The 23,308-nt window shown below is 36.9% G+C and overlaps 1 long non-coding RNA gene and 1 pseudogene across 1 annotated transcript in view; both read left to right on the forward strand.

The window, feature by feature from the left end:
• The window catches only part of LOC124987539 (uncharacterized), a 101,136-nt gene extending 78,323 nt beyond the window's left edge, over positions 1–22,813 (forward strand). The window contains exon 3 of the long non-coding RNA XR_007109203.1: positions 20,725–22,813. This is a non-coding gene — a long non-coding RNA (uncharacterized LOC124987539). The remainder of the gene's footprint in view (positions 1–20,724) is intronic.
• LOC124987534 (40S ribosomal protein S24-like) lies at positions 19,222–19,610 on the forward strand (annotated as a pseudogene).
• Positions 22,814–23,308: the final 495 nt, after the last annotated feature.

The raw sequence follows: 23,308 nt of genomic DNA on the forward strand, positions 1-23,308 counted from the left end.
ACTTAAATGTTAAGACCTCCAGAATTAGCTACACCTTCTTTCGTATTCTCTTATTACATGGTACACACTCTCGACTAATCATTATTGATCATCAGTTTTGGGTACCACTATCTTTCATTTGCCAAAGGAGTTACATGTTATGATTGGAAAGAATAAAGACATTTTTACAGTTAGAATGGTTTTAGGTCAAATAATTTTTGTCTCTAGCTTTATTAATAAATGGTAGTCAGATGTCTGTTATTTTTTGCTGTTATTTTCTGCTCTGAAGTGGATTTTTCCATCACTAGGTCTTCCTCTACATTTACCTTCAATAGAGGTAGAGGCTGGGAGTGGCAAAGTGCTTTCAGGGTGCTGTGTTGGGAATGCTGGGCTTTTAATTCCCCTGAGTCCATGAGCTCACCCTGTTTCCATGTGTGGTGACACATGTGTTGGATCCTGATGGAAAAATAGTTGGGTTTAAGTGGAAATAGTAGGGAGTGGGACAGCTGCATTTCAAAGCTTTTCATTTCCTTTTCCTCCACATTCAGCAAGTGGCTCACAATAGGGTTACTGAGTATATAGTGCTGTATAATTTCCTCTTTCCTTTTCTTTTCTTTTTTTTCTTTTTTTTTCTCTTACTAATTTGCTGCACCATTCCTAATCTTAAACACCAACTAACATCCCAATGTCTTTTAGGTTATTAGTTTTACTTTGCTTAAAACATTTTTTTAAAAATATCTAAGCTCTTAGAAATTCTATTTATATATCCTTGTCTTTTTTTTAAGTTACTTTTTTTAAAAAAAAATTTGTTCTTTGGGACTACTTTCCAATGTGGTCGTCCATTGTGAAATTTATTTTCTTTTTCTGTTTTTGGGAGAGGGCAGAGAACTGGGGAGCAGCACTGTGATATGTGATGGTCTTGTGGCAGTGGGAGTGGAGAGATTTAGTTTCAGATTCTAGCTCTACTTCTAATTAAGTGACTGTTTCAGAAAGTTATTCAAACATCCAGAGTCTGTAGAAGAAGAAAACTGAAGGCTAACCAGATGATCTTAAAATTCTTCCCTGAAGAAACAAAAAATTCTGGAATTTTTATCCATCTAGTTTTAGAATTTTTTTTTCCTGGTTCCCCAGAAATTGAGGGAAACAGAATTTGGAGGAGGTACAAAGTGTGAACAGAACTATTTTTACATAAGAAGGATTTTTTTTTAACCATAAACACATTCTACATTGATTTGGGTTTCTGTACTTTGTGAATCAAATTCTTCAAAATTATCTGTAGTTCACAATGTATTTAGAACCATTGGAATATAATTAGAGCCACTTAAATGACTCAGATGCACCATTTAAATGTCTTTGGAATTATATTAGTGTATTGAAAATAGGGCCTTAGTGAATTCTTAAGAAGAAACAGAGTAACATTTTAGGAAGAAACTTTCTAGACTGGGTTAGTCTGGGAATTTGTGCTCAGGAGTCTAGTTTCTACTTCCCTTTCCTCTTTTATTTTTATACTTTACTACTTACCTTCAACAAATTGGTTCATTTCCTTGGGCCACAGGTTGACCTCCTTTAGGAGTGATACTAGTTCAGAATTACCTAGAATTCAAAGGTTACCAAGTTAAACTCTGTAACATGTTTTGAGGTGGTCTGATAAAAAGGAATAAGGATAATATCTTGTTTTGCTCTCATTTTCCTCTTTATGCTATTAAAAACACTTAATATGAGAAATGGTATTTCTGTTTTCTATGTAGACCTTTTGAAAATCTTGATAGCAATAGCAACATTTTTAAAAAGAAAAAATCCATCAGTCATTTATCAAGTATATGCATTAACATTATTATTAAATTTCAAATAATTAGCATTGTGGGTTTTTTTTCCTTCTTTTAGGCAGTATCTAATTTCTTTTTTGCATCTTGGCGATTAAAGATATCCCATATCCACTAACAAGAGGGTGACTTCACTTGGTGCCAGATAGAAACTCAAGTTTTCCCCAGAGAGTTTAGATTGTTTCATTTTGTGTAGCGTGGATCAGAGCCTTTCTCAGTTTTATAAATGTCCTTTTACCCTAGACATTTATTCCCTGGCCTAGCTGAACCATAGGCGTCCTCTAAAGTTGAACAGTATCCATAATTGATAAATATAATCTGCAAGTAGATATAACAAGTAATAATCTGGAGGTTCTGTTCTTTACTTTTGGCAGTGGAATTTCAAATCCACGTGTCTTTGCAGATTAAATATCTCTTGCAAAGAATAATTTAAAACATGAAAAACTTATTTTGCTTTGAAATGGTCAGCATGTGAACTAACCACATTATTGTCATCTAGATTCTTTGCTGTTTCATTTTTCATATTTTAATGCTGCATTATAATTGTACAAAATGTTGGGATTCGCTGTTACATATTTGTACATGCACACAATATAACAATATAATTTGGCCAATATCATTCGTCAGTATTTCCCCTTGTTTCTTTTTTTTAAAATGGTTTCAAATGTTGCATCAATGTTCTGCTAGGTCAGTAGGAAGGGCATTTTACCTGCTAATACATGCCAACACAAGGGTGGATCTTGGTTTTAAAGGGGCCTGCAGCTTACATAATATTGTGTGTGTGTGGGGGGGTGGGATTCCTTAAATAAAAGAACAGAAAGTAGGTATGATAGTGATCTATATTTAGAAAAAAAATCACACACACAAATTTGAAAAAGCTGACATTTACCCTTGGAAACAACAGAACATGTAAACTCAGAGAACAGGTATTGAGAGTACATTGCCCAAATACCTGGCTCCTGGGCTTCGTGCCTTCTGGACAGGGGTCCTGTCATTCTTTGTGGTTATTTCAGAATGATAAGTTGACTGAACTGTACTTTTCCCATCTCTTTTTCCTTTCCCATCCTAAGCCCCCTAGCCAAACTCTGACAAAGCTAGCTGTGCCTTCAGTGTTCTCAGTTGGGTTGTAAGTTACCAAATACCCTGCAGAGAAGGACCCACTGCAGGTCCCAAATGCCCTCCTTCACTTAAGTGTCTTCATTTGTAGATGAAGGGTTTGGGTTCTAGTAGCTTGCTATTATCCCCAATTCTCAGAAAACTGAAGCTCATGAACTTATCAAATTAATGCCTAGGAGATTTGGGAACCATGGAAAACCACTTTGCTCCTGGAATCCACACTCTCCTTTTCACAGGGTTCACAGTGAGTTCACAGTTGATTTAATTCCCGAATTCCCTTAACTTCAAAAATGACAATTTTAGTCCTAAATTAAAAAGGAATAAAAAAAAAGAAATAAAGACAGACTAGCCCACTTCCTCCTTCAGTCTGTGTTCCCCTCCCAGATGGGACTTTCTGGGGAGGTAGAAGAAGGGGGCCGCCTTTCTGGGCCAGCTCAGCCTGGCAGAGCAGGTTGCTGTGCTCACAATGCTCTGGTTCAGGTGTTCCAGATGTGTAGAGGACCCACAGCCAAGGAGCAGGAGGAGTGCTATCCAATTGACTCAGAGATCGGAGGCCAAATTGCTTAGGAGACTTCTCCTGGGTGCTGGTGACTGTGGGTGACTTTGAGGAGCTGCTGTTAAGTGGAGTGGAAGAGACTGAAGGAAGGAAAGCAGAATTTTCCCTGATTGTCCTTGACAATCCCACTAAAGAAAGATTCCATTCAGTGGCCAAGACCCCCTGGTTCCATGACACTCTGAGATTCTAAAGCAAAGTAAAGATAGTTCTACTGCAGTCAGAGCTGATCCCGATAGTGAGATAAAGAGGAGGAAAAGGAGCAATGGTATAATGTGAAGAGAGAGGCTCGTGGTCCCACAGAAGTCTGGTGTTACCTTTCCTCCAGATCTAACACGTCACAGAGCCCACGTCCTGTGACATCATCACCACAAATTCCAGGATGAAGAGCTAGGATGGCAACTTCCCTAAAGATGTTGCCCATGACCACACAGACCATGGCATCTGCAGTAAAGGCCAGAGCACAGGGCAAGAGGGGCTCAGTCAGCACCACTGCAAATGCACTGAAGACCCTAGCCAGGGGTTCGACCAAGCTGCTCAACTGCCAGTCAACAAGGTTTTCCAGGTGGAGAAGCCCCCCTTTGCAAGTGGAGGGTGACAGCCGGTCCCTCTGGGAAATTGTGGATCCCAATTCCAATGGTCAAATTCCTGGCACCCTCGAAGGTGGCAGATATCGTCTTTTCTACAGCCTCCAATCCAACTCCTACAGGAAGACCCTGGTTTAGAGGTCTCAGTCTGTAGATGGTCAACTCCATTCCTCAGGGCTCTAGACGAGTCAGAACAGCATTGTGGAAGAGGTGGTGGATGGCGATGGCTCACATGATGATCAGGATGCAGAGACTATTGTTTTGATAATGTTTTTGTCCTTGGAAATATGTGTATGTGTGTGTGTGTGTGTATTTAATCACTGGTTCAGTTGTGAACATTCCATAAGGCACCAGAGCTTGGTGCTGATGGCAGTGTTTGGTGGTGCCAAGTAAATAGAAGTAGACTCTCTCTTTCCCCTTCTCCATTCCTTTGACTTAATGGTATTTTCAAACCTAGCACTGCATGTGGTACACAGCATAGGACTAGCAAGAAGATAGGCCCTTCTTAGAATTCAAGTTCCAATAGTGGCATTTTTTTTAATTTAAAAAAATTATTTATTTATTTATTTTATTATCTTGTTTTCTGAGTAATAAATATTTTTTGAAAAAAATTTTTATACCTATATATAGGGTAATAATGTCTCTCTCAATCTACTGTCCTTCCCATTCCCCAACCACCCCAACCCTCCCTTTCTTCCCTCTGTATAATCCAAAGTTACTTCATTCTTCCCTATCAGCCCCCACACTGTGGATCAGCTTCTGCTTATCAGAGAAAACATTCAGCCTTTGGTTTTTTGGGATTAGATTATTTCACTTCTCCATGTACATCCATTTACCTGCAAATACCATAATTTCATTCTTCTTTAAGGCTGAGTATTATTCCATTATGTATAAGTACCACAATTTCTTTATTCATTCATCTGTTGAAGGGCATCTAGGTTGGTTCCATACTTTTGCTATTGTGAATTGAGCTGCTGTAAACATTGATGTGGCTGCTGTATTATGCTGATTTTAAGTCCTTTAAGTATAAACCGAGGAGTGAGTGGGAGAGCTGGGTCAAATAGTGGTTCCATTCCAAGTTTTCTAAGGAATCTCCATACTGCTTTCCAAAGTGGTTGCACCAATCTGCAGTCACACCAACAATGTATGAGTGTACCTTTTACCCTACATCCTTGCCAACACTTATTATTGCTTATATTCTTGATAACTGCAATTCTGACTGGAGTAACATGAAATCTTAGAGCAGCTCTTTGATTTGCCTTACTCTAATTGCAAGAGACGATGAACATTTTTTTCATATATTTGTTGATTGATAGTATTTCTTCTTCTGGGAAGTGTCTGTTTGTCGGGGTCTTAAGCCCCCTTGCTCTTCTCGACCAGCGACAAGGAAGGGGACACTCCCCAACAAGGTCAGACCAGGATAGGTAGGGCCGACTGACTACCCGCTCCCAACCCTCCCAGGTGGAGGACAATCAGACTTGTCAGGGAGACCCATCACAGCAGGAACTCGTTTATTGAGGAAATCGCACAGCTTTTATCTAGGGTGGGGGCTAGGCGGGAACCAATCAGCTTAAAGGTCAGCAAGGCAGGGGGGTTCACGCAGGCGAGAGTCCCATTGGACTATATGGCAAGTACGAGCTGATCATGTTCGCGGAACTGTTGTTAACCAATCCCTGATGGTGGTCCCATTCATCGTCACCAACCCTTGAAACTAAATGTCTTTGAGGCCCTGATCCTGCTCACTCACCAGGAAGTAAGGAGTCAGCCTGAGTTAGTTAATATGTCGTTAGTCCCAACATCTGTTCAGTTCCTTAGCCCATTTATTAATTGGGTTGTTTGTTTGGTGTTAAGTTTTTTGAATTCTTTTATATATTCTGGAGATCAGTGCTCTATCTGAGGTGTGTGTGGTGAAGATTTTTTTCCCATTCTGTAGACTCTGTATTCAAATTATCGATTGTTAACTTTGTTGAGAAGAAGTTTTTTAGTTTGAATCCATCCCATTTATTGATTATTAATTATGCTTCTTGCACTTTAGGAGTCTTGTTAAGGAAGTCAGGTACTAAGCCCACATGATGAAGATTTGGGCCTAATTTTTCTTCTATTAGGCACAGGGTCTCTGTCCTACTACCCAAGTCCTTGATCCACTTTGAGTTGATTTTTGTGCAGGGTGAGAAATAAAAGTTTAATTTCATTTTGTTACATATGAATTTCCAGTTTTGCCAGCACCATTTGTTGAAGAGGCTATCTTTTCTCCAATGTATGTTTTTGGCATCTTTGTCTAGTATAAGATAACTGTATTTATATGGGTTTGTCTCTATGTCTTCTATTTTGTACCATTGGTCTACATGTATATTTTGGTGCCAATACCATGCTGTTTTTGTTACTATTGCTCTGTAATATAGTTTTAAGGTCTGGTAGTGTGATGCCTCCTCTTCACTCTTCTTGCTAAGGATTGCTTTGGCTATTCTGGTCTCCTATTTTTCCAAATGAATTTCATGATTGCTTTTTCTATTTCTGTGAAGAATGTCATTGGGATTTTAATAGGAATTGCATTGAATCTGTATAGCACTTTTGGTAGTATGGCCATTTTGACAATATTAATTCTGCCTATCCAAGAGTATGGGAGATCTTTCCATCTTCTAAGATCTTCTTCAATTTCTTTCTTTAGTGTTCTGCAGTTTTTATTGTAGAGATCTTTCACCTCTTTTGGTAGTTTGATTCCCAAGTATTTTAATTTATTTTTTAGGTTGTTGTGAATGGGGTAGGTTTCCTAAATTCTGGATTCATCACTTATGTATGGGAATCCATTTGAATTATGGATGTTGATTGTATATCCTTCTACTTTGCTGAATTCATTTATTGGTTCTAGAAGTTTTCTGGTGGAGTTTTTTTGGATTTTCTAAATGTAGAATCATGTTATTGGCAAATGATGATTTGAGTTCTTTTATTATTCGTATCCCTTTAATTTATTTCATCTGTTTAATTGCTCTGGCATGGGTTTCAAGGACGATGTTGAATAGAAGTGGTGAAAGAGGGCATTCCTGTCTTGTTCCAATTTTTAGGGGAATGCTTTCAATTTTTCTCCATTTAGAAAGATGTTGGCCCTGGACTTAGCATAGATAGCTTTTACAATGTTGAGGTATGTTCCTAATATCCCCAGTTTTTCTAGTGTTTTGAAAATGAAGAGGTGGTGTATTTTGTCAATGCTTTTTCTGCATCTATTGAAATAAGCATATAATTCTTGTCTTTAAGTCTATTGATACGATGTATTACATTTATTGGTTTCCGTATGATGAACCAACCTTGCATTCCAGGGATGAACCCCACTTGATCATGGTGCACTATATTTTAAATTTATTTTTCTATGTGATTTGCCAGAATTTTTTGAGAATTTTGTCTCTATGTGCATGAGGAATATTGGTCTGAAGTTTTCTTTCCTTGATGTGTCTTTGTCTGGTTTTAGTATTAGGGTGATACTAGTCTCATAGAATGAGTTTGGAAGGGTTTCCTCCCTTTCTATTTCATGAAATAATTTGAGGAGTGCTGGTGGTAATTCTTTGAAGGTCTTGTGGAATTTGGCTGAGAATTCGTTTGTTCCTGGGCTTTTCTTTGTTGGTAGGCTTTTGATGGCATCTTCTATTTCACTGCTTGAAATTGATGTGTTTAAATTGTGTATGTCCTCCTGTATCGGTTTGGGTAGATCATATGTCTCTAGAAATTTGTCGATGTCTTCAAGTTTTTCTATTTTATTTGAGTTTAAAATTTCAAATAGTTTCTAATTATCTTCTGCGTTTCCATAGTATCCATCATGATATTACCTTTTTCATCACAAAGTTTAGTAATTTGAGTTTCCTCTCTCTCTCTATTAGTGTGGCTATAGGTTTATCAATTTTATTTATTTTTTCAAAGAACCAACTTTTTGGTTTGTCAAATTTTTGAATTGTTTCTTTTGTTTTATTGATTTCAGTTCTAATTTTAATTATTTCCTGTCTTCTGCTGATTTTGGTGTTGTTTTTATTTTTCTAGGGCTTTGAGATGTAATGTTAGGTCATTTATTTGTTGACCTTTTTTCTTTTAATGTATGAGCTCCATGCAATGAACTTTCCTCTTAGCATTGCCTTCATAGCATCCCAGAGATTTTGATATGTTGTATCTGTTTTCTCATTTACCTCTAAGTATTTTTTTACTTCCTCCTTGATTTCTTCTTTTATCCATTTGTCATTCAGTAACATGGTATTTAGTCACCAGGTGTTGGAGTAGCTTCTATTTTTAATTTTATCATTGATTTCTAGTTTCATTCCAATATGGTCTGATAGAATGCAGGGTAGTATTTCCATTTTGTTTGTATTTGCTGAGAGTCACTTTGTGGCATAACATATGGCCTATTTTAGAGAAGGATCCATGTGCTGCTGAGAAGAAAGTGTATTCACTGGATCCTGGATGAAATACTCTATATATGTCTGTTAAGTCTAAATCATTGATTGTATATTTTAAATCTATAGTTTCTTTGTTTAGTTTTTATTTGGAGGATCTATCCAGTGGAGAGAGAGGTGTGTTAAAGTTATCCAGTATTATTTTGTTGTGGTCCATTTGATTCTCAAAATTGAGAAGTGTTTGTTTGATGTATATTGATGCTTCATTGTTTGGGGCACATTTATTTACGATTATTATGTCTCGTTGGTGTATGATTCGCTTAAGCAGTATGAAATGTCCTTCTTTATCCCTTCTGACTTTGGTTTGAAGTCCACTTTGCCTGATATGAGAATGGAAACCACTGCTTGTTTACACAGTTCATGTGAGTGATATGTTCTTTCCCAACCTTTCAACTTCAGTCTGTGGATGTCTTTTCCTAGGAGGTGAGTCTCTTGAAGACAGTATATTGTTGGGTCCCTTTTTAAAATTTAATCTGCCAGTCTATGTCTTTTGATTGATGAGTTTAGGCCATTAACACTCAGGGTTATTATTGAGATATGATTTGTTCTGGTCATTTTGGCTTATTTTTGGTTTTTAACTTGACTTAGTTTCTCCTTGATTGAACTTTTCTTTAGAGTAATTCCTCCCTTTGCTGATTTCCATTTTTTTTTCATTTCCTTCTCATGGAATATTTGCTGAGCATGACTGTAGTGCAGGCTTTCTAGTTGTGAATTCTTTTAACTTTTGTTTATCGTGGAAGGTTTTTATTTCATCTTCAAATCTGAAGCTTAATTTTGCTGGATATAAAATTCTCAGTTAGCATCCATTTTCTTTCAGAGCTTGATATATATTATTCCTGAACCTTCTGGCATTGAGGGTCTGGGTTGAGAAATCAGCTGAGGTTCGAATTGTTTTCCCCTTATATGTAATTAGATTTTTTTTTCTTTCACAGTCTTTAAAATTCTATCCTTATTCTGTATGTTAGTCATTCTGATTATAATGTGTCTTGGTGTGGGTGTGCTGTAATTTGTACATTTGGGGTCCTGGAAGCCACTTGTAGTTGATTTTCCATTTCATTCTTTAGATTTGGGAAATTTTCTGATATTTTGTCATTGAAAAGATTGTGCATTCCTTTGGTTTGTATCTCCACACCTTTGTCTATTCTGATAAATCTTAAATTTGGTCTGTTCATGTTATCCCATATTTCTTGGAATTTCTGTTCATGGTTTCTTACCATCCTCTCTGTGTACTCAACTTTATTTTGAAGAGTCTATATTTTGTCTTCATTTTCTGAGGTTCTGTCTTCCAAGTGATCTAGTCTGTTGGTGATACTTTCCATTGAATTTTTAATTTGGTGTATTGTTTCCTTCATTTTGAGGATTTTTGCTTGATTTCTTCTTATAATCTCTGCCTCTTTATTGAAGTAATCTTTTGCTTTCTGTATTTTCTCTCCAGTACCATCCTTTATTTCAAAGATCAATTCAAATATGTATTTTCTTAACTCCTTCTCTTACATTCCTTCTCCTGTGTTGTCTATGGATTCTATGGTTGGAACATCTTTGTTTGAGGAACTTTGTTCCCTTGTTTTTTCATGTTGTTTGTGTGTCTTCTCATCTAGCGGTATGGAGTTGAGGCACTATAGATTGTGCCCTGTAGTCTTTTAGTGTCCCTGAAGGATTCCAGTATCTCACCTGTGGGTACTGTGACAACATACTTTCAGGCACCAGTGGGTGGTAGGTGATATGCTAAAGATCGTTAGTGGTTTTCAGGTGGTCTGCAGGCTAATGGCGGACGATCAGTGTGTGGCCTCGGGCGGTGGGCAATAGGTAAGTGAAAGGCAAGTGATGGGTGGGCAAAAGGTAGGCAAACAGGCAAATGGTGGATAATAGGTGGTGGTCAGTGAGCAATCTGCACTCAAAAAGTAGGTGATATGCTGACAGAAGGCGGGTGATCTTGGTAGACAAAGGTAAACAGGAGGTGATCGATGGGCAGCCACTACTGTCTCACAGAGAAACAGAATTTCCTCTGCTTGAGTTATGGACCAAAAAAGAATGAAGCCTCTCTCTTGTCTGCCATCTTGGATTTTCCCACTATTGGTATTTGATTTTTGAATAATTATGTTTATTAGTTTCAATTTTAAATTGAAGCTGATTACATATATATCTTTAAGGATTTTTTGTGAGAATTGGAGATAATTATGTAAATTAACATGAGATTTTATATATATATGTATATAATTTTTGTGTGTGTATGTGCATTAGGGATTGAACCCAGAGGCACTCACCACTAAGCTGTATACCCAGCCCTTTTAGTTTTTTTTATTTTGGACAGGCCCTCCCTAAATTGCTTAGGGCCTTGCTAAGTTGTTGAGGCTGACCTGGAACTTGGGATCCTCCTACCTCAGTCTGCCAAGTCATTGGGGTTTCAGGCATGCGCCATTGCACCCGGCTTCATACTAGTTTATAAAATGACATAAATAACACATATCATGAAAGGTTGTTTTAAGAATTTGAAACGTGTTAGTGCAGTGCTTGGGATATAGAGAACATTGATCAAGAAATCATTATTACTTGTGGGAAAGGCTCTTAGAATTTACCAGATTTTCTTGTGTTCTCCCACATGTCACAGCCTACCTTGCAGCTAGGTAAGTCACATGAATCATTCTGACAAATGAAATTTGAGGAGAAAGTGGCATTTCTGGGTATGACAGTTAAAAGCCTATGCATCTGCCTCTCTCTCTCTCAACCTCTTTAGCTAAATCCTCAGTAATAGTGTAGCTACAATATGCAAGGAGCATGGATTCCTGAGTCACTATCAAAGCGACTCAGAGTTTCTGGATTGTATTACTTTTTGTGTGAACATGAAAATAATTTGATTGTGCTGTGTGATGATGATTTAGTTCTTTTTGGTTACTGCATTTAGACTAACTGAAAGCACCCAGAAAACTACTCCAAATGCAGGAACTCATACAGAGATTTTAATAAGCAGATGAACAGAGGGTCTGGGGCAAAAGAGAAAGAGAGCAAATGTTAGGGGAACTACCCTTAAGTAGTGGAAGCCCGCGGGCTAATCAGACCAATGACTGACGAGGAAGTTAATAATCTAAATTGTAAAATGGTGTGTATGGCAGGCATAATCAGGGGAGAAATGGCTGCAGCCTTGTTCCCTTTACTAACATTACCCAAACATTATTGTTTGTTTGTTTGCTCATTTTACACCAAGGGCCACTTTCCCAGCACTTTTAAATATTTTATTTTAGAGACAGGTTTTCACCAACTTGCTTAGGGCCTCACTAAGCTGCTGAGGCTGATTTTGAACTGGCAATCATCCTGCCTTAGCCTATGGAGCCACTGCCTAGCTATTGTTTTTTTTTTTTTTTTTTTTTTTTTTTGGGGGGGTGTTTATTTTTACTATTGCCTTGAACAGAACTACTCACAAGCTTTGATACCTTTTAGTGATAAATGGAGCTAAAGTATTGGTTCCTACCCTCACTAATAGGGACAGAAAAATAATCCTGTTGCAAATAAAACCTCAATTTCTTCCACAAACATAGATTCCAAGAAGGTTAAATGAAAATAAAATAGGAAGGAGAGCCTAAGTGTATTAAATTTTCCATTGGCTCACTACTTAATCCTCTTTATTCAGGCTATCTTATTTCCTTGAAACTCTTAAGAGTCAATGCATATTATTATGATTTATTTAAAAATAAAGTTTATTTTGAAGTTTTAGAAATTACATTTTTCTCGTCTCTAAATTTCAGTGGCTTAACAATTCTTCAAGCCTTAAAAAAGTTCTAATTAGAATGTTGCTCATTTTTCCCCATTAGGAATAAATTCAATAATTGCTGGTTCTTGGATAGGTGACTGATAAGGTACATTCAGAGTTTAGACATTCGCAGCTTGGAACGAAAACGTGTGTTTTTACTTTGAGAGGAAGCACTACTTAAACTATATAGAAAACCCACTATTTTATCTACTTTTTGTTGTTTTGTTTTGTTTTTCATTTTTTGGTACTGGGAATTGAACCAGTGGTTGCTTTACCACTGAATTACATCTCCAGCTCCTTCTCCTCACTGCCCCAACACAGATCTTTTTAAATTTTAAGACAGAATCTGGCTAAGTTGCTGAGGCCGAGCTCAAACTTCTGATCCTCCTGACTCAGCCTCCCAAGTTGCTGAATTATAGGCATGCAACACCACATCTGGCATATTTAACCACTTTTTAAGTGTTGTAATTGAAAATATGGTTTCATTTGTTTAGCTCTCTTAGGGAAGAGTTATAGAAACACTGCCTTCATGGGATTTTTCCTGGGTCCTGCACAGTTGTTACCTAGAGCCTCCAGAAGTAGATGTAATTAAAGGAACCAGTGCAAATTATAACAAAAGGTTAGTGACAAAGATGTAACATAAATGTCAAGCTGGTGTGAATCTTCAGAGAAGTAACAAAACTACAGTTCAGGAAGTTGAGGAGTAATATGTAACACAAGATGGTTTGGGATGTAGGCCTGAATGAAGAATGATGCTGGACCTTGGGTTTTCTGAATGTTGGCAGTCTGCTTGATTGGAAATGGGTAGGGGCCTAAGGACAATAATTAGATAAAAGTGATAGTGCTTTGGACACAAAGGAAAAATGTCAGTATTCACTAAACTTGAGGATGTTACAAAAGAAATATATGTACATGGCTAAAAAAAGTAATATTTGATAGCATATCAAGGTGAAGGAAGTTTCATACCTGTAGCATAAATATGGACAGAGAGGTTTTACTACCAGTTTATACTGTGCCCAGATAATTAATGACAGAAAGAAAAAAAGATTTTAAAAAGAAGAAAAGAAAGAAAATACATTTAATCTCCATCTGAGCTATTTTGTTACAGAAACACCTGCATAGTGCTGTCAGGTAGGCTTGAGTTGGACAGTTTTCTTGGCAGAGGGAAGATACGAATATAAATTTTGAAAAATTTGAAGAAATCAACATCATAAATTGCAGATATGTTTCCAAAAAGTACAGAGGAAGGCAACAGGAAGTGGCCACTCAAAGCAGGAAGTCTCCATGCTGCTTCCAGAGCAGAGTTCTCTCTCAGGTTTCTTTAAAGCGCTAGTTTATTAGCAACAGACAGTAGTTCCTCTAAGTCAAATAAGAACCCCTCCTGGGCTGGGGTTGTAGTTCAGTGTTTGAGTGCTTGTCTAGCACATGTAAGGCACTGGGTTTGATCCACAGCATCACATAAAAATAAATAAAGTAAAGGTATTGTGCCCGTCTACAAATAAACTATTTTTAAAAAGAAAGAAAATCTCCTGGAAAAGGAGAAGACTATTCTCCCCTGTGGGCTTCAGAGCTGTTTTTACCTTCCAGAGTGCTGCCTCTGGCAATAGACCAACCAGCCTACAGCTTTCCCTAGGGCCGGTGGGGTCTGGTTAACACCTTGCAGACCTAACTAACTTCCTCCCTGATAATTCTTTCCTAACTGGTGACTCTCAAATTTTAGTTAGTATCAGATCACCTGGATAGTTGCTAAATCTGGGATTACCAGCCTGCTTCCCAGAGTTTCTGATTGAGTAGATAGGGGTGGAGCCCAGGGGTGAAGCCTAGGCGTGTGCATTTCTCACTTATACCCTGGAGATGCTGTTGCTGCTGGTCTGGGACCACCTTTGAAGACATGCTGCTCTAATAAATGCCATAGAGGCTTTTTATTTATTTATTTATTTATTTATTTTTTAAATAGTCACTTCCTAACAAAATTGTATTCTCTGCTATGTTCCTGGAGTACACTCACAGGTCATTTCTTAGTGCTAGATGCTGAGTATTTAAAATGCTTCTGAAGGTCAGGCATGGTGGCACATGCCTGTAATCTCCGTGGCTGGGGAGGTGAGTCATGAAGGATTGTGAGTTCAAAGCCAGCCTCAGCAACTTAAGGAGACCCTAAGCAACTTAGCAAGACCCTGTCCCCAATAAAATATAAAAAGGTCTGGGAATATGACTCAAAAAAATAAAAAAGTTTCTGAAGATCTGCGAATTATAGAATATCAGGATTTTAAGGGTTGGGAATTACCTTGTAGAGAAAGATCTCTTCTTCTTGTCTTTATCATGATGTAAATGCAACTTTGCCTTTGTGATCCAATCCAGTATCTCTGAACTTTGGAGAAGACTTAGTCTTCCTTTTTCATCATTTCTCAGTGGCACTGCCCTTCGCTTGCTTTTCTTCTTTCTTAAGTAAGGGTGCTGGTCAACAGAACACTTTAACTGAAGCACTGTAAACAGACAGGATATTAGTATAATCAGTTCTATTTATGGAGACCTCCCTTCTCAAAATTATCATTACTCAGTGCCAGGTATAGAATAGACTTTCTGTTCTATTGTTTTTTTTTTTTTTTTTTTTTAATTTTGTAGCTATAGATGGACCCAAAATCTTTTTATGTGTTTATTTTCATGTGGTGCTGAGGATTGAACCCAGTGCCTTACATATGTGAGGAAAGCACTCTACCAGTGAGCTGCAACCCCAGCCCCTGTTGCTTTTTGATCTTTTATTGTTTTCTCTTTTTTAATTCTATCGGTTACATAGTACAATTCTTACAGATAAGAATCTAGTTTATTCCTCCTTTTGTTATAGCATTCTTCTAAAAATTATTATATTTTCTCTTTTGCAGGTTTGTGACATATTGGCATCAGTCACTTTCTGTCACAGGATCTTCTGTATTTACTGGATTTGTTTTCATTATGTGATTTTTTTTTTCATTCGAGTAACATGTGCATAACATAAAGCTTATGCTTTCACTCTTTTGAAAGTATATGATTAGATAGCAGTAAGTGCATTTACAATGTTGTGCTCTCCATTTCCAGGACTGTTTCATCATCCCAAACAGAAACTTGATGTCCATTAAGAATAACTTTCTATGCATATTTCTATTCATACGAATTAAACCTACAATAACTGTCCTTTTGTCTCAGGCTTCTCTTACTTAATTTACCATAAGTTTCCAAGGTTCATCCCTGCTTGCTTTTATATTTCTTTTTAGAATATTTCAGGAATATAAGCCGAAATATTCATTTTCTGCATTTTTTTGTACTTAGATCTCTGCAATCATGCTTACATTTTCTCTAGAGTCCTTTTCCAAAAGAAAAGCTATCCTTTTTATTGCAAGACCATCTTCTTCTTCTGTTAAACCAAGTTTACCAATCATGAAGGTATAGGCTATAGAATCATTTGCTTGGCTTTACCAGCAGGTAAACAGAATTTTGTGTGTTTATGATTCACCCTGTGACTCATGTGCAGGGTGTCACTGAACTGTTTGGTGTTATCTTGTTCCATAACCAGCCATTGCAAGTAGAATTTTCCCAAAGCATTTTAGGTGTCTCTAATAATTTTTTCCAGATCCTTCCAGAATTAATCTTCACAACTGAGAGCTTTGAAGAAAAAAAAAAAAGTATCTTTTAGAAGTTGCATTCCTTGGATTCTGATGCGCAAATGTCTTTTTCACCTTTTATGCCATTAGCATAACTACTGGGTTTTCTCAGTAAAATAAATAGGTAGAGGCTAGGATTTTGAAAACATATAAAAATTTAATTCTTTAAATCACTTTCACTGCATTTGGTTTCATAAGCCCATGCCTCCTCTGAGAGGATGGCAGCACATAAATCACTGCTAAAGGAAAAAAAAAAAAAAATCAGCCATCTTCTGTAGATAAGGTTAGAACAGTGTGATAGCATCACTTTTGATTATGAGTTCAGGCTACACATCAATTTATTAAAGTTGTGGAGAAATTAAGGTTGCCTCCAAGTAAAGTAAACAGTACAGCCAAACCACTAGATCAAAAGAAATCCAGTGACAACCAATTCCATCTTCAGCACTGGAAAGTTACATTAAATTATACACTGCTCCAAAGAAAGGCTTGTGCTCAACTACTGGATCCAATTAATCAAAAACTGGTTTTTGTTCTTGATTATCTCATTAACATATATGCACTCTGCACACATGATTTTAAAAAGTCTAGGTAGGAAAATAGTGCTCTTGTCTTTTTCTTTTTTAAAAAAAATTGATTATTATTGGTACTAATAAGCAATGTGTTTTTTTGTGAATGATATTTTTAAAAATAGTATTCTTTTCTTTGATTTTGTAAACTCCATGAACTCGGAAAGAATGAAGACTGCGCGCGCAAGCTGATATTGGGGATTGAACCCAGCAGCGTTTTACCACCAAGTTACATCCTCAGCCCGCCTTTCTTTCTTTCTTTCTTTCTTTCTTTCTTTCTTTCTTTCTTTCTTTCTTTCTTTCTTTCTTTCTTTCTTTCTTTCTTTCTTTCTTTCTTTCTTTCTTTCTTTCTTTCTTTCTTTCTTTCTTTCTTTATTTTTGGTACTGGGGATTGAACTCAGGGGTGCTTAACCACTGAGCCACATCCCCAGCACTTTTTAAAAAGCCAGTCTCAGCAACTTATTGAGCCCTAAACAATTTAGTGAGATCCTGTCTCAAAATATAAATTGTTTAGGGCTCACTAAGTTGCTGAGATTGGCTTTGGACTTTCAATCCTCCTGCCTCAGCCTCCCCCTGTCACTGGGATTACAGGAATGTGTCAACAGGTCACCATGCCAATGTGTTTTTTTTTTTTTTTTTTACCGTATTCACAACTTAATGGGCCAAACTTCAATTCATTTCCAAGTTCAAACTTATTTAACCAAAATGGGAAACAGAAATAACATTGTTTATACCTATTGCAGGCAGATAAAATAGAAAATCCTTTTCTAGAACCATTGGCCTTACATATTTATTTTGTCTCAACCCTTGATAATAACATTCCCTGCCTGTCACTGTGCATTCAGAAAATTATGTTTTAAAAATGGCTTATAGTGATAGGATTGAAGAATGAAGAGATGATTTTAAGGATGACTCCTTTGCTTTTCTTGAACTCTGCTTCCAATTAAGAATGTGAAGCAGTCAATCCATATCACTACTAAATTTTCTAAATGGAAGCTTTTAATAAATATTAAAAAGAAAATTTTTGCTTTCTTGTTCTTTAGATTCTTCATTCAAATATAGTCAAACAAATACCTGAAAGAATTTAGTTAAGCCCAGCTTCCTACTTGAAAATTAATAAGCAAAGTTCCTTCTTGAAGTAACAATTCAGCAAGGACAAGAGGGAAAATAAGGTGAATATACACACATAGTTAAGGCAAAGCAGAAGAGACAAATGTTAAGGATGGTATTCGATGATGGGAAGGTTTCAGTGGGGAAAGAGATCAGGTGCCCTGGGAGGGAGAAGGAATAATTTTAGGTCATGGCACTTGAGATGGATGCTGATTCTCAAAGTTTAATGTGCATCAGAATTACATGGAAGTTTTCTGTTTCGTTTTGTTTTGTTTTGTTTGTATTAGAGATTAAACTCAGGGACGCTTAACCATTGAATCACATCCCCAATCCGTTTGTGTTTTATTTCACGAAACAGAGTCTTGCTAAGTTGCTTAGGGACTCGCTTAGTTGCTGAGGCTGGCTTTGATCTTGCAATCCTCCTGCCTCAGCTTTTTGAGACACTGAGAATACAGGCATGTGCCACTGCTCCTAGCACCTCGAGGACTTAAAGCACAGATTGCTAGTCCCCATACTCAATATTTCTGATTCAGTAGGTCTGGGATGAGGTCCCAAAGTCTGTATTTTTAACAAATTTCCAGGTAATTCTGATTCTGCTTTTTCAGAGACACCATTTGGAGAACAGCTGCTCTAGAGAGATTGAAAAGGAAGTGTTCGGCCCAGGGAAAGAGAAGGAGCAAGTTTGAGAGGCAAGAAACTGAAGGGCACTTTAAACAACAAATAAGTTTTCTAAATTAATGTCAATCTTGCCAACAGGAGATTAAGTTTCCAAGACTCTAAAGAACCTGATTAAATTTACAGAACTAAGCGTCAAAGTCGAGATTTAAACCCATGGAGTCCAGAACCTTATGTCTAACTGCCATGATTACTAGTAGGAGGCAGTACATTTTGACTGACACGAGCATTTTGTTTAGCAGTCATGGGAGTTAAGGCTTAGGATGCAGGTTGCAGTTATTTTCAGAGGGCTTAAATGCCACAGGAAGGAATTGTGCTCAGGATGTCAATAGAGAGGTAACGAAAATTTTGGAGCAGAATTAATCAGTGAATCCACTGAGTAGCAATATATATAGGGAAAGAGAGGGAAAAGGATAGAAGCCTCTTTAGAAGTCTTATAACAGTCCAAGTTAAAGGAAAGGAAGGAATAAATGAGGACCCTTTCAGATGGAATTGAGTGAAGTTTGTAGAGTTTAAGAGTTGTTTTATGGCCTGGTTGGAGTGGTGACTCCCAATCTTTCCACCAACTATGGCTCCATAATTCAAAAACTTTAATTAATGAGACAAACTAGATTTAAGAAAAAAAAAGATAAATGCCTGAGATTATTATATCTCTCATTATGACATGAATTCTTATTATAATGAATAGTTTGTAATCATTTGGGTGTTTAGAAATCATAGCACTGTCCTGGTTTGTGGTAAGAATAAGCATCAAACTTCAGCAAGTGAGCAGATATTTACAAATACTTTATTGCTTTTGGTATCAGATACTTGTCATTACGCCCATATCCAAGGTCAGTTGCTTGATGGACTTTAAAAATTTTTTGGTTTTGGCATTTTGCATCTTTCTTTCTTCCACATGACGAACATTTTAAAGTTAATCCCATTTACATTCATGTTTCATGTATTTTGATGCCATCAAAAACCTGTGGAACTTTATTCTGGGGATTGGCCACCATCATGAATGACACAGTAACTATCTGGACCAGGAAGTTCATGACCAACCAACTACTTCAGAGGAAACAAATGGTTGTTGATGTTCTTCACTCTGGGAAACCAACAGTATCTAAGACATAAATTTGAGAAAAAGTAGCCAAAATGTCCACAACCACACCAGATGTTATCTTTGTGTTTGAATTCAGAACCCATTTTGGAGGCGGCAAGACAAGTGGCTTTGGCATGATTTATAATTCCTCGGATTATGCAAAGAAAAATGAACCCAAAGACATGGCTTGTATGAAAAGAAAAAGACCTCAAGGAAAGAGTGAAAGGAACAAAAGAACAGGATGAAGAAAGTCAGGGGAACTGTGAAGGCAAATGTTGGGGCTGGCAAAAAGCCAAAGGAGTAAAGATTCTGCAGTGACTTTACTTTGAGGTGATTGTGTGAATTTTTCAGGAGGATTAATAAACTGTAAAAACTTTAAAAAGCTATGGAGGGCTGGGATGTGGCTCAGTGGTAGAGTGTGTGCTTGGCATGCATGAGACTCTGGGTTCAAACTCTGGGTTGAGGGGGAAGCATTGACCCTTTTGGGAGTACAGAAAAGCCACATTGATATTTCTCTCTAGAGTGAAATATTTTAACCTGATAAACTTTCAGAATGCAATTTTAGATCAGATGAAATTTTCCTAATATGATCTACAGATTCCACTTACACTTTCTGTTACTGACCTTACTACCAAACTTCCTTGGTTGAGGGTCAGGAACACAAAAGATCATGATTTCTTTTAGACCTAACAGTGGTAGTCTACAGATCTGCGGTCATGAGAGAGTTAAGAATCAGGCCACTGGTAGCTGTAGCAAGGAAAACACTGGATAAGGTGATCCAATATCTGCACAACAGGATCTGGTTTCTCCTTCACAGTAGCATTCAGCCTAGAAGTTCAGTCATTCTCACAGTATCAAAATCTAGGGCGCCAGAGAGAGGAGAGAGTCATTACAGAAGCAAGCAATTTTCAGAGGATTTGGGAAAGAAGCATGTCCTTCTCTATGCTTCGGTATAGATTCCACGGAAAATTTTAAGAATTGGTAGAGCCATAAATACAATTCATTATGTGTATTTGGAAATTGGATTTTGAGCAATTACCTTCAAAGATACTGAATATGCATTGAAAATTAGCCTGTCAACCTTGTTAAAGAAAATAATAGCTCTGACACATACTAAGGTAGGAAGTGGAACTACATAAAAACAAAGGAAAATCAGCAGATGACATATAAACCAGGATGAGGAAGAAGACACAAGAAGGATCACAGTGGCTATATGATTCTTAATATAAATGACCAAAGAAGTCACCATACTCTAATGAGGAAAAACTAGAAAGAATGCTGAGAAGGTGTAACTGTTTATCACTAACAGTAAATATATGTATGCATGCATATATTTGCATAAATTAACTAAGGAAGCTCAATTTATTCCTCACTGTGGACTGAGTCATCAACAATTACACTTTTAACTTTCTTCATAGGATCCAGGATGAGCAGAATCTTACAGCATTGCTAACCAGAACCACATGGACCCAAGCAGCAATTGCAGCCAAACCCTTTGTACCTCGCTTGGAGAGACTGACAAGAGCGTCCCTGCTGCTGGAGAATTTGGTGAGAGGCAGTACTGCTGGTGAAGCAAACCTGGGACAAATGGAAGCTTAGAAATGAACCAATAGGTCGAGGTTAACCAGAGAGAAAGCAACTGGTAATGCAAGCTCTTCTGTCTTATAATTAAAAGGATTTCCTGTGTGGTTACCTGGCAGAATTGCTAAATGGCTTGCATGAAATAACATGCAGCATTCTGCAGTTACTGTGCAATTACCTTAAATCATCACCATGCAGTCAAAGACAAAGAGAAAAAGGAGAAGCTTTTAACAGTAATTTGTAGCAAAGATGTTTGGAATAAGAATACATTGCTTGTTACCACTGGCTCTCGGATTAATCACCTAATTGCAAATTGGCTTTCCTTAATGTCTGAACAGTGTTGAAATAATCCTATACCTTCTCTGCTCTTATATCCCATTATTTAAATTTATGTAGAACATGCCTGCACTTACAGATTTTTTTCTTTCTCTTTTGAGAGGCATTCAAAGGGGCTATTTTTTCCTTTCTATTTGGAGTCAGGGAAATCAGACTAGCGAACCATGAGGCTGTATTGTGAACTCATGGCTCATAGGTACAATAAATATAAAAATGAAAGTGTTCTGAAAAACAATATATAGATCTTTAGACGCAGAAAAGCCTACCCCAAACTTCATGTTCTGGAGGAGATATTCACTGCCTTTGTATATCGCTTTTCACTCACCATTGTCTTTCTTGCACTCTGAACTTCTCTGTTTAAGGAATCAGACTTAAAGTGACACTTTGCTCACTATATTCTAAAGGTGACTGTCACTTTCCACTAATGATAAAGGACACCAGCTATTGGTTGGTTGTGGTACTTAGTGTACAAGATCAAGAGAACAGTCCATATGGTCATCCCTGGCCCCTAGGTATGTGCCATTCTAGATATAGGGATCTGCAGTACCATCACCTGAAGAAGTGGTGCTTAAGTAAATGGATCGAAGTCATTATTAGTGCAGTGTCCTACCAAAGGAAAACAACAAGAGCACACAGGGCCTGGGTAGGTACCTGCTTCCACCTCCTTCTTTTATAAAGTCCTTCCAATGCAAAATCTATTTGTTATTAAACATTATGTAATGATGAAAGGTATAAAGAAGAAAACAAAATTATCTTTTCCCTTATGATGAAATAAACAATGTAAAAACTTTGCAAATTTCTGACATTTTTCAAGATTTTAAAAATTTCCATTTTTCTATATTTCCAGATATATTTATCATTTCATTTTCTAAATGAATATATACGTTTGCCAATCAGGAAATGTTCTGAACCTGTAAGAACTAGTTTTGGAAAAGACAAATTTCAGGTTAATATGACATACACATTGTAGATGATCCTTTTAAAAACTATTGGAAAATAAAATGCAGAATTGGTCTTCTACTTCACTTGTTACTATAGGACCAGTATACATCTTCAATTTTTATATTTATTTATTTATTAAGTAAGATTGAAATACCATGTTCACCTCCATTTTGAATCTGTTCCCACAGTTTTCTTTTTAATAGCTTTGAGATATGTTTTGAATAATTATTTTAATAAATTTATCTGATCTTTCAGCATATTTAAATCAAAATTTATCTTTTTAAAAACCAAATTTTGTTATACAATGCAATCTATGAAGTCCCCTTTATTCTCTGAGTCACAAAAAAGGAACATCTTTGTTGTTTTAAATTCAAAGATGAAAGTAACATCAACTAACTGGTTTCATTCCTAGCAACTAAAACTTTTCGTTTCTCTGAACCAAAACTTTTCATCTTTCTTCCTCCTGATGGGATTGAACCTACCATTGTAGTGTAATTCAAAGACTTTCTAAAATGTAATCTTTTGAATGAATAAGGTAATAGACTCTGATTGAAAATTTAAAAACTGAAGTGAAAATGTTGAAGGCAGGAATTCAGATAGACTGGATGAATGAATTAAATTTTGGACTGTAGAAATTATATTGTTATATCGTATGCATGTACAATTATGTAACAAGGACTCCTACTGGTTTTTATGATAATGTTCAATAAAAAAATTTTGGTCTGTGTACTCTTTTTTTTTTTTTAAGGTTTTCCAGTCATTCAGGTGACTTTTAACACATAGCTATTATTCTGGAAGTACACTGGTTAATCTGGCTCACAAACTAGTTTTCCTGGAATATCCTTAAATAAAGAGTTTTAGCATAAGCCTGAGCCAAGCAAAAAAAAATTTGCAGAGGAGATAAGGTGTATGTTATATTCATGAGTTTTTGGAACAAAATTTTATTCCTGGAAAGATAAGGTTGAGTCAATACTAGAGAAATGGTGGTTGTCCTGTCAAATTAATCCATATTACCCAGACTAATCCTTGGTACAAATATGTAATTATTTCGATAACCTGACCAGGAATGGAGACCAGCAGCTACAGTGGATGCTGGCCTTGGTTCAGGGTGCGATGTTCTCAGCAAGAGCCACTGTGTCTTTA

The sequence above is a fragment of the Sciurus carolinensis genome, chromosome 6, assembly GCF_902686445.1.
Source record: "Sciurus carolinensis chromosome 6, mSciCar1.2, whole genome shotgun sequence".
In the NCBI taxonomy this organism is placed as follows: Eukaryota; Metazoa; Chordata; class Mammalia; order Rodentia; family Sciuridae; genus Sciurus; species Sciurus carolinensis.